At 34.2% G+C, this 12,420-nt stretch overlaps 1 protein-coding gene across 8 annotated transcripts in view; it reads left to right on the forward strand.

The window, feature by feature from the left end:
* The window catches only part of LOC126844780 (CREB-regulated transcription coactivator 1-like), a 46,679-nt gene that overhangs the window by 23,216 nt on the left and 11,043 nt on the right, over positions 1 to 12,420 (forward strand). The gene's annotated exons all lie outside the window — the stretch shown is intronic.

Here is a 12,420-nt window from a genome sequence, read left to right on the forward strand (position 1 = left end):
GAAAAGTTCTCTACTAACACCCAGCGCCCTCCAGATAAGTTTATCAGGTCTTTGTGCAGTTTATAAATCTGCACATGCTCATATTACCTATAAGCCAACGCGTTTGATATTATTGCAGTGCCAGTAATTTTCACCGTTCGTTTGTTGACCAAGAAAATCCGATAAATCTTTTCCATCACGAGAGCCGTTAAATAAATTATCATCATCGCCGGCGGAAATCCTGTTGTTGTTCTCTTGTGAATTTCAATAATGCACAATCGTTGTTGTTTAGTTTGGACGGAAGAAAGTTTTTCCATGACGCATAAACTGTGTGTAAAAAATAAAACGTTTGTGTGCATAATACACATATAAATATATGTTTAATTACAAATAAACAATCGATTGATCCGGCCCAAAGTGGGGTTAACCTACTCTATCGCAAACAACAAAAAAAAATTCCATCAATATATTATTAATGTTTATCTCGGTCTATCGATCGGACGGATGACGTAGAACCTAATAATAATATTTATTATGTGCTATTATTGTCTAAACTTTTGTTTCATATTTGTTCACATTACTTTTCAATGCATTGTCCATCCGGTTAGGGACCGCACTGCCTGCCGCTGCCTCGTTGAATACCAATTATTGTCGTTTATTCATTATAATCCACTTCTTATATATTATTATTATATGTGTATATGATATAGTTTTTCGTCATCGACGGCCGTTGGATTGATAATTATTCTCTATCGATAAACCAAAATAACATACATTTATATTTATATTTACATACAGGGTGATACATTTCTTTATAAATAAAATGGCAATTTTCTAGTTTTTTCATTATGGAGTCCCATTAGTTTAGGTGCGTTATTTTTCAGTACAAGTGAATTTTCAATAAATAGTTCTTAATTTATAAAGTTAGTTAAATACTATATAATATACGTTACCAATTTAAGTTTCAAAAGTTGATGAAGCACTAGAAAATACAATAAAAGAGAAAATCAGTGTCTCATCCTTAATGAATCACCCTGTATTGTGTGTGTATATAAATATAGCCTGTCCAATAATGTTCGTATAGATATAGCCGTACGTTATCATATTAATATTCATAACGCGTTCAAGTTGGCCATGTCTGCTGTGTTAACACGTACAACGAATAACGATAAATAAAAGAACTCTATAAGACAAGACAACGAAAAAAAAACCACAGATTGTCTTAGACTTTCGTTGAATTTTTCAAAAACGAGATGCGATTCGTGATTTTGGTTTTTTTTAGTATACATTTTTAACTTAAAACACTTTTATAGTGTGGCGATTGAGTAGTAGACATTTGTCTAGCAACCGTGACCGATTATTTGTTTAACAAATTTAAAAATCTCCCACGAGTTGGTACCTACCTACTTATATCTTACAACCTCTACTTAACCGGTATTCCACCCTTTCCTAAATTTTAATCACTAAAAGTAATTATTCAAAACTGGTCATCGACCAATGAAACTGTTCATATTATACATGTTGATTGTCTTACGTTAAATAGATCACTCTGTAGATCTTTACATTAATAAAGCTCTAGTTGTGTAAAGTCCCAGGTAGATATTTCATAAAAAAAAAAAGTTCAGACTGAAAACATATGTAAAATGTAAATATTTTAACGTTTACGTTTTACGACAACAGCATTCTTTTGCCTCTACATTTTTTCAAGGCACTCATTTGAATACGCTGAAAAATACTTAGGAAAAAAAGTTATGACATACAATTCTTTTAAAGTTAACTAAAATATGGTAAAATACAAAAACAAAACAAAAATTCAAATTTCACGAGCCTCGTAATAATATGCGTTTTGTACTTATTTGTAATTTACTAGAATTACAGAGAAAATATAATACTGTAAATATGCTGTCGGTTTTTTATCACGTTTATCTAACCAAAGACCTGTTATTAGTGTCAAGTAGAATTAGTTGTAAAGAAATTGAAAACAAACTTAACGAACCTAATTTTGATTTCTTTAAAAAAAAATGTTTTCACTTTCATTAACATTACAATATTTAACAATTATTGGCGGTTTTTTTTTAATTAAAAAATTGAGCTTGACAATGTGTACTTTTTGTTAAATATATTTTTGTTTGTGTTTAAAAGCCTGGTTTGTCTCGGGCTGTTTTCGAGTATTTCAATAAATTGTAGATGAACTCTATAAAAACAAAAAAACAATTTATTATTTGGATATAGTTAAATTCGGATTTATTTTAACAGAATTCCACGATTCGAATATCTGTTTGACGAATGATTTTAGCGGTCTTGGATAAATTTAATATTTAACTGTTATTTGTCTACAAAAGTAGTTGAGATCTTAAAGGGTTTGAAAACCCCCAGTATGACGCCACCAGAGCTTAGAAAAACATCTTGCACTTTATAGTATCTCTTAGGATTCTATCACCGCTTGACCTTATTTTGGGGTGTTTTTTATAAATAATAAACGTTTTTTATGTAAATATTTGTTGGCCGTTTGATTTGGCAATTGATTTCCATTTATTTAAATATATCTGTTTACTATAAGATCATTACACGGTTCACTTGTCGTCTGCCGTACATAATATGTATATAACTAATTATTACATAGCATATATATATATATATATATATTTTTTTTTCTAATACAACTAGACGGTGTTGTTAAGCAGGTGCTGTGGGAACATGGAAAGAAAAAACAAACATCTTAATAATAAAAACGTACCGCATTTTGTTATGTATGCACGCGACATAACCGTCTTGAACAAAAAAAAAACTCGATTAAAGTATATATTATAATATTATATTATGGGAAACGCTATGGACTCATTTATTACAACACGTTGGTTAATATCGAACACCCGAGTATTATGAATTAAAAATGCCATGTTTGTTGACACACGTTGTTATTGATGATGAACACCGTAAACCGTCCCAAGCACAAGATAGATGTTATCTTTTATGTTCGTGACCGTTGAACTTTTTATCATTATCATTATTATTATTATTTTATCGCAGTGATAACAATATTATATTAACACTACCGTCTCGAGGTTTTGTGTTGATAACAGCTATTGTTGTAGACCCTAGGACTACCGAGACACGACGTGTTGTGTAGTGCCAGTTGAAGGGGGAAGGGTAAAAAGCTGTTTTTTCCAGGATTTTTTTAGAGGGGACGGAGAGGACACGGGGGTCTACATGAATTATTATTGGGTAATAAAATTACTTTAATTGATGCTAATTTGTAAACACTGCTGCACCTCACTTTGGTTCTTTCTTGGTATGCTGGATTACATTGTGCTTGGTTTGGACTTGACTAGAAAACTGTTACTAACTACTGATTCGCATCCGAAGCGTTTATTCGAATAATTTCTGTACACCCGTGACTTTTTTATATTTATTGGTATTATTATGTATATTTCAAGATTTTAAATTTTGTAATTTGGATTCCGCCTCGGTTTCTTCCGTCCTTTTCTGAAATGCACACAACAGTATTAACACTTAACACAGTTTTCCGGTAATCAAATAAAAACTGCTGTAATCCCGAATATTTTATTTGTTTAATATGTTATGAATACCTACATACAAGTTCTAACTTTAAAAGACTTAATGTTTTTTTCAAATTTTAACCGCGAAGAAGTCAACTTTTTCTACTATTACCCCTCCCTCCAAAGTACCAACTAAATGAAATTTGTGATTTATAGATTTGCTACTCAAAAGAATATGGTTCAGTATTAAAAAAGTTACAGGCAAAAAAAAAAGCCCTCATCATTCATTGTACAACCAATAGGATCTGTGCTCCCCATCGAAGCTAAAATGTACATATTTTTCTATTTAAAATATCCCAAATTTCTCTAGGGAGAAAGGAGTAGAAACGTTTTCTTTGTTTCTATTTCTCCGGGAAACTTTTCAGTACCTGAACTGAAGATACATCTAGTGTGTGGCTATAACATAATATACAATTTTCTCAAAGATTCTAAAAATCTGCTCAACTCTTTTTTTATTATTAAGGATAAACCAAATCGCTTTCCGTTTTAATAACTTCCGTAGACCAATGACCATCCCCGATATGCTTCGCCCCCTCCCCTGTGCCCCCTCACCACTAAACTGGCTTTTTTTTATACAATTTGTCTAAACGCTAAGTACAAACATCCCCAAGTGAAGCAGCCCACCTCCCTCCTCGTGGACATTTTTTTTAAAAATTACCTTGCATATGTCTGTAATGATAAAACCAATGTTCTCAAAATTGAATTATTTCGACCTTGGTCGTATAAAGTATTTTTAAATAGATTTCCCAAAGCGATTGTTTTAAAAAGAGATAATACAAGTGCGAAAATAAGTTTATCTTTCAAGACATGCACATTTTCTAAATCTATTCGCTTCTTACGACTTGGTTGTTTCTTACCTGTAGTAACAGCTTGCTACGGTTTTTTTTTCTATGGACACCGTTTTCAAAAATGTACCAAGAAATTGTTTTTAAGGGGATTGCATGCGGTTGGTTTTTTCAGTCAAAACACATCATTTTTATTCCATTGCGCACAGACAAACCCAGTGATCCGATAAGCAATCTAAAAACAGATTTAAATTTGCCATGAAATTTACTTATGTTTGGGCAGGGTACTTTTTTCAATTTTTCAATTTAACCCTTTCCAAATTTGATTTTAAAATTTGAAATTTGATATAATGTTCAAACGTGTTTTATACATAGTATGAATAAGGTATCAAAAAAAGTACCCTGACCGATCATAAGTAAACTTCATGACGAATTCAAATATGTTTTCAGATTACTTATCGGATTACTGGTTCAGCCTGTGCGATGGAACAAAAAAATGTATGTTATATTAACTAAAATGGTTTTTACTCATAGACAAAATAATTTAAATTAAAAATTATACCACGAAGTCAATACAAATTAACCGGTAAATTAATTGACATGATCGAAATTTATTAAAACCACTTTTTTGTTAAATATTGCCTATACAAAACTCCTTAAAAACCAACAGCACGCAATCCCCTTAACCGAGTGTTTTCTAAGGTTTTTCTTAAGAGTAATAGTAACCTACGAATCCGGCTGATAATATTATTATTACACTAACGCGGAGGGAGGGGAGAGGGGAAGACGGAGCGGGGGCATGGAGGGGCGTTCCCACCAGAGAAGTGGACGTTTTGTCTTTGTATACACCGTGGTGTGCACGTTACATTTTATCACTGAGCCGTGCGTGTGCGCGCGTGTCTGTGTGTGTGTGTACACGTCTTGTACGTTTGACGGCGTTACGGCACGTGGCCCGCGCTGTCCTACTTCCGGGCTAGTGCCGCCGTCGTGTGGTCGTCGAGCCGCCGCGGCCAATGCACGTTTTCCGCCAAACGGCGCGGCGGCGGCCATTCGCGTTCGTATATATTTATATTTATTTATCCTTATGTATAAATACAATACGTGTATTGTACATATCATGTAGATGTAGATGTATTCTTCGGCCGGCGCGCGCGCGCGCCCAAAACACACACATAAACTCGGGTCTGTTTTTTGATAATCGCCGCGTCGCCGCTAGGTGCTGCGGCGTTAGGCGGCGGCCACCGTCGGGCGAGAAAGGGGTGGCCGCGGCGGCGGCGGTGGATGACCTACTTGCGTGTTCGTATGGAACACGACTTGACTTGCCTACACAATCAATATCGCGCGAGGGCGGCAGGAGGACGGGGCGGGAGAGGGCGCACGCGACTCGGCCCGTCTAGGCCGGCCGGCGGGCTGCCGCGTAACCCGTGCCAAAAGTCCCCCCTCGTTGTTCCCCCCTCCCCATACTACCCGGCGAGATCGTTTTTCTAAACGACAAAAACAACAACAACAAACAAACAAACGATTAGAGTAATATTATTGTTTTTGAAAATTTGTTATATAATATAATACAACAATAATAATATTATATGAACAATTATTGTATTTTTACCTTCGACGCGGCGCTGAGAAAGTTTTGTTCTTACAACGGTTTCTTTTTTTTATGTCTGCACCTTTTTTTTAAACCGCTGAACCTATTTTTCTTAGTGTAGCGACTTTGAGGTTCAGAAATCTTACCTGAGAGGCACTTTATTGGATCAAAAGTTAAAAAAAAATTCACCCCTTCCCCATCTGAATGGAGAAAAACACAAAAATGTACATATTTTTCAATTTAAAACTACTAGGCTCTATAATTATTTTTTTTAATAGTCAAATTAGTTCTAAATGTATTCTTTAAACATAGCACTATGCTCCCCCAAAAAATATCATAAACCCTTTGCCTTAAAAGGGGTGAAAACTTTTCCCAGCAAAGTTCTTGGGATTTATTTAGGAAAATTAGACTAAAGGTACATCTAGAACGGAACTATACGTACACAATTTTCTCAAAAATCTGAAGTCAAACTTTTTTTTCATTTAAGAAAACCCCCAAAAAAAAGGGAAATTAAACTTTGACCGTAGTCAATTTCCAGGTTGCTATGAGTAAGAGAATCAACAGTTAACTGATAATGAAAATATATTTTCATTATACTACTAATTACGATATATGGGTAACTATGGCAATAGATTTTTTTTAGACAGGACGATCAATCCTAATCGTATCCACTCCAATACTAAAAATTAGTTTTCTAGCTCACAATTGTCATAATTTATCTGTGAACACTGTGCCTCCCTTACTTACTTCTTACTTACGTATAATACTTGTATTGTTACGTTGCATTGCAAAACTTTTTTTTATTATTTTTCGGCTTACACATTAGGTCGTTGATGATTTGCCCTAATACTTTACAATATGTACTTGCCTAACCGATGAACAATCGATTAAAAATTCGATTAATGGTCATTAAGCATAGGCAGAACCTAGTCATTATTTCAATGGCGGGGGGGGGGTGTGGTCTAAACATATTGGTAAACCGAATTGACCTAGTTAACGTTTTACGAGGGTATTCTTATGCACGAATGGGTACTAAAAAAACATATTTAGGTAAAAAACCTTGTCGTATGAAATTCGTAGTACAATTTCAGTGTACCTAACACATTATGGCCAAGGGGAAGGGGGAAATATTGAAGACAGATTACTTGGTACTTTATGCTTAAAAGTCTTCGAAAAAACATTGTCCGATTTCGGTTTTGCCTTGAGAGATGTTACCACTGCTACGGGTGCGGCCATTATGCAAGGGAGTGTAAGGGACCAAACAGGACCAAGAAGAAGACGTATGGTTGACAAAACCATAAGGAGAAAATAAATTGTATTAATTTTTATTTAGTTGTACATTTTAACGTGAGCCTGCCCCGCTAAGTGGAAAATCGCATTTTACAAATAGAAGTAATTGTATTTTAAATAATAAATGATGCCCGCCGAGGAGAGAGGTTGGGTTAAGGTTGAGGTTCGATTTGGTTTAGTTAAGCTGTAACTATTGAACTTGTCGACAACTATCAATATCCAGTAAATCGGTCAATCCAACACATTTAATGTACGGTCGAGTTTGAAAACGTACAAAAAAGATACGATCACAGAGATTACTATTGCTTACAAAAGAAGTTAGGTTAGGCCCAAAGCCCCACCCGAGTTTTTGCCACCTGTTTTTAAGTACACATTTTTAAATCACATTATATTATATAGGTACAACGACAATACCGCGAAACGTCGTGCGCTGTTGAAACAAAAATTATTTTTTTTACTATCGTTGTTAATCTTTATTTGGTGTTTCGACATTGCCATTGAAATATGCCCAACGCGCATATTAAAGAGTTAAAAAAAAAATATATATATATATATATATGTGAAACCTACGACTCCGGATTGTATTCGACAGACTCGGCGGTAATAATAATAATAATAAGTATTATCATCGTAACCGTATTTTAATTGACGGGTAAGCGCTATAATAATATGTAATGCGTTTTACACATCAATGGAAATAATTACCCAATAATTATTATAAAAAATTTTTTTTTTTTTAATATTGCGCGTCGGTCGTAGGTACGACAAAGTATAATATGTATATTGGATAATATATATGTATTTATATAAAAACAAAATTCCTTCGAAGAATTGTAGTTGTTGTTGTTTTTGTTTTGAATTTCATCGCAAACGACCTTAAAGTCGAGGGGTTGCCTTGGGGTAGGAAACCTAGGAGAATTCTGTGGGCGTACACAAATAACACAATGTGGCACGAGGCGGGTTAAACAAAAACAACAATTGCACTTCGACCAACGGGTACAAACACGGGACTAGATTAAATCAGAGGGGGGCACTTAATGTATAGAAATAATATTATACTTATTGTGATAAACGAGAAGATAGCCGCCACAAGCATAATATCCACCGTTTTTAATTTTGAGAGTGTTCACCCCCCAGATTCAACAGACAAACGGTTATTATTGACACACTCTCATCAAATATACTAAGTAAGTTGAGAATTCTATTAAACGATTCGACATATAATATACAAGGAGGTAAACATTAGATGTTTTGTCCCTACCTCAGATTTCCTACAGGGTGATTCGTTAAGAACAAGTGGCCCATTTGCTTTTAAAATAATTGCTATTTTCGAGACACATACAATTATTATGTTCTTCTTGTACAATATTAATGAATATTGACAATTTTATCCAACTTCAACGATAAAGTTTACATACATGTATTTAATTGACTTTTTAAATTAAGAACATACAATTTTTTCTGACCATTTTCGCTGATTTATTAAAGGTGGGGGTGTAGTATTATTTTTGCCTGTGCGCACTGCTCTGCCGTTATTCATCTAACGTTATTTGAAGTACCTACTTATTTTTGAAACGAGATGCAAGTATTAAAAAAAACCAAAAACAAGTTGTGTAAACGCAAATGTTGCATTCGGATTGTTAATAATAATATTAAATAGAATTTCTGTTATGTTGTTGAAGTATTATAATGCTATTTCAATAATAACTGTACAATTTGTTCAAGTGGTCCAGATTTTTTTATAAAGTTAAAAACAAGTCCTAATAAACAAGTGAAAAAATCATTGAAGTTTTTGTCAATAAATATTTTGAATCAATACAACTTACTACTACATACAATGGTACATAATAACGCTTAATAACAATAATTGTTATCGTTTACAATAATAATAGTAATAAAACTCAAAACGAAATTAAAGTATAATCATCAATCATTTTTAATAATTATTTTATTTAACAGTGTCGCAAACGTTTAAAATATAATCCCAAAAATTAATTGATGTATCGATACCTTTTTGTTGTGCAAAATAGTATTAGGTTTTTATTTTTTTCTTGGGATTCTATTATTTTAAGTCACACTGATGATGGTTTTTATGATTAATTGCCAGTTTTAACTCTTTTCGTCAGAACTGAACGACTTGCCCCATTCAAGTGTATCTCGTTAAGTTGCAGAGCTTAAGTTTTTTTTTGTAACTTTGTAGCTAATTATTGACCAGCTTCGCCTTTTGCAAACTAACCGACCACTTGTGTCTTCACTTGATGGTATTGAATTTAAGATGAAACACAGATGGGGCGCTATCATTGTACGTCGTGGTATCTGCTGCTATATAAAATATTATAATTATACTACGATGGCCTAATATATGATTACGAAAGGCGATTACCATAATGTATGTACTAATTTGTTTTATGTCGACTCATTATTTGCAACTATTCAAGGAGATAGGCCTTTTAATTTGAGGCTATTTAAATGCGTTTTATAATAATATATAATATGTAATTTTCTCCTGTGCGGTTCTAAAAAAACGTTTGGAATCGAGTTTTATGATCGCATTTAATAACATTACTAATATTTTATTAGGCGCAATAAAAACTACTGTTAAAAATATTATACAATCGCAAAATTGCCGCCGCCCATTGTTAAAACATTTCGTGTGTACTAATAATAATAATAATAAGGAAAAAAATAATTTACATTAACCACCGATAACGCACTCGTAAAACTTCTAATGGGTGTAGTTGACGATTATCGAATTCCTTCACCATAAATTACATTCACACATATATATATATATATATATATATATACACACACCTGAATTATATATGAGTTCCAAATTCCAATGAAAAAACAACAACTAGTACTTAAAAACAGGTGCGCTCTCGTGTACATTATTTTATATATATATTTGCACACGTTTCGTTAATGTAAAAAATATATTTCAAACGTGCGAACCGGATGAGAGGAGAGATGAATGTACGATGCAAATTTGTATGTACTTATGGCCTCTGACCAGGGTGACCACTGTCAGCCGCAGTGACCGAAGAAGGGACGAATAAGATAGAAACCTGAAAGAAGGGCTCGGAATTTAACAAACACCCAAGCATAATCATTATATTGGTCTTGAACCAGAAATATGAATTATTCTATTGCAGTTTATAGACTGTCCCAACTCCTAAAGTCCAGTTGGATCGGAAATTGAAGTGACGTTTGTCGCTGAAGTATCGCATAGTTCATTCTTGGTTACAAACATCTGGCATGAGCTTAGAATGTTCAGACCCTTTAAGCTCCCACAGTTTTCGAAGAGAAAGTACTTGTGTGGCTCTGCCAGTTCGACAGCATGCCAGAGAGTTTTAAAAGATCTGGACTTGCCAGGATTCCCCGTTCACTACGCCTCTGGCTTTGGGCATCGAGTCCTTTTGTACTCTCACGTTCACCGATGACTTCAAAATGGAGCCTCTTTCCTTTTGCTACTATGGCAAGGTGTATTGTAAAAGTCACGTCAAACAGAGTGTTGATCAATTGCATGGCAATTGTCAACTAAACCATACCCGTTTAGCCATCGACCTGTGCCTGCTAATTTTGGCAAAAGGTCACTTGCATTCATCTGTGTATTCTCAGTTATCTTACACGACCAAGCCATTTGACCGTATCTAGAAGAATGAGCCACCTGTTTGTGTGTTGTAGAGGTGAAACTCACTTGATTCCGTTCTTTAAATTCGTTTATTATTTTCAAGTCATCCATTACGGGGTTATTTCGGCTGTTCCCAATTTTTCTTACTTTAGAGAATCGATAAAACTCATATTGGATTAAATAAGTATTTTACGTATGTATTTGTTTTCCGTGTTTGTGCACACGATTAAGCGATTATCGTATTGTTGTTTTCGTTTTCGCCTCGAGGTGCGCTTTGGAAAATATAATATAGATCCGCCTTCTTGTGATAATGAAATGTAATTATATCCCAGTCTAACCCAATAATACGATCACGGCACCGTGACCTTTCATAAAAACATAATTCCTATCTAGTAAATAAATAAATAATAATCTGGTGTTTCCCGTGGTTTCGTGAAGGTCTTTTTAGTTACAATAATTATCATTCGCTTCTGGAACCTATACTGCCAACCGTTTTATTTGTTTATGTGGTTTTAAGCTGATTTATTTTATAAACGTTCGAATGTTCAAAAATATCTTTTCCTTAATAATAATAAAAAAGGTTAACTACAGATTTGTAAAAAATTGTATATGTTATTGCCGCCTCACTCTTCTAAATATACATTCAGTCTAATTTCCTGGCTCGAACTCCTAAAACTACACTGAAAAATATAAATAAAAAGTGTCCATCCATTTTGGGGGGAAAGAGTTTTTGATATTCCTTCTGGTTGTTTGTCAATGTATATCGATTTTGAAGTGGACGGAGAAGGGTGAATTTCTGATTGTGTAGACATGCTTTACGAAGAAATTGGTTCAGTCGCTTTGGACACACAGAAAAGTTTCAAAAAAATCAATCTTTACCTTAAATGTAAAGAATGTACGGTCTCTTATCAATCTCTCAATCTCTTGTCAGCTAATTCTCTTGTCATTCATCTCTTATTAGTTATGCAAGAATTATCGATATCCTCTTATCACCGTACTCTATCTTATTCCAATCTCTCTCTCTCTCTGCCTTTTTTGGCACAAAAGCGTTACCCGCCAACATTTTCGACAGACCCTCCCCCGTGTCATAAGATCTGTCTTCTTTTCTAAAGATTAAGCCTTGTCATAGCGAAAAAATAGACTTCCACTCTTCTCTTTTTAAACGCTAGAGTCTTCATATGTGAATACCCGTTGCATCCAGCCATTCCAATCATCTCTCCTATGAATGTCTTTCTCTTCCTTTGCGTCCATTGATTCTTCCTTCCATTATGTTGGTTATGAAGGAGTTATGTCTCATTAAGTGTCCTATAAGTTTTCCGCTTCTTGATCTAATGATGGATAGCAGTACTCTCCTCTCCTCTACTATTTGGAGACTTTCTTCATTGCTCTTCCTTTCAGTCCAGCTAATACGAAGTAATCTTTTTCAGGTCCACATTTCCATTGCTTCAAGTTTTTTTTATCTTGTACTGTTAAGGTCTAGGATTCACAACCATACAACAAAATACTCTATACGTAGCTTTTGGAAAAGTTTTTTCTGGTCTTGAGACAAAGATTTTCTTGGTAAGTAGTTGTCTTTTTTGCGTG

The sequence above is a fragment of the Adelges cooleyi genome, unplaced genomic scaffold (genome assembly GCF_023614345.1).
Source record: "Adelges cooleyi isolate 19-005CV unplaced genomic scaffold, UGA_ACOO_1.1 ACOO_flye_CR_arks_rails_tigmint_CR_PRNA_1, whole genome shotgun sequence".
NCBI classification, from domain to species: domain Eukaryota; kingdom Metazoa; phylum Arthropoda; class Insecta; order Hemiptera; family Adelgidae; genus Adelges; species Adelges cooleyi.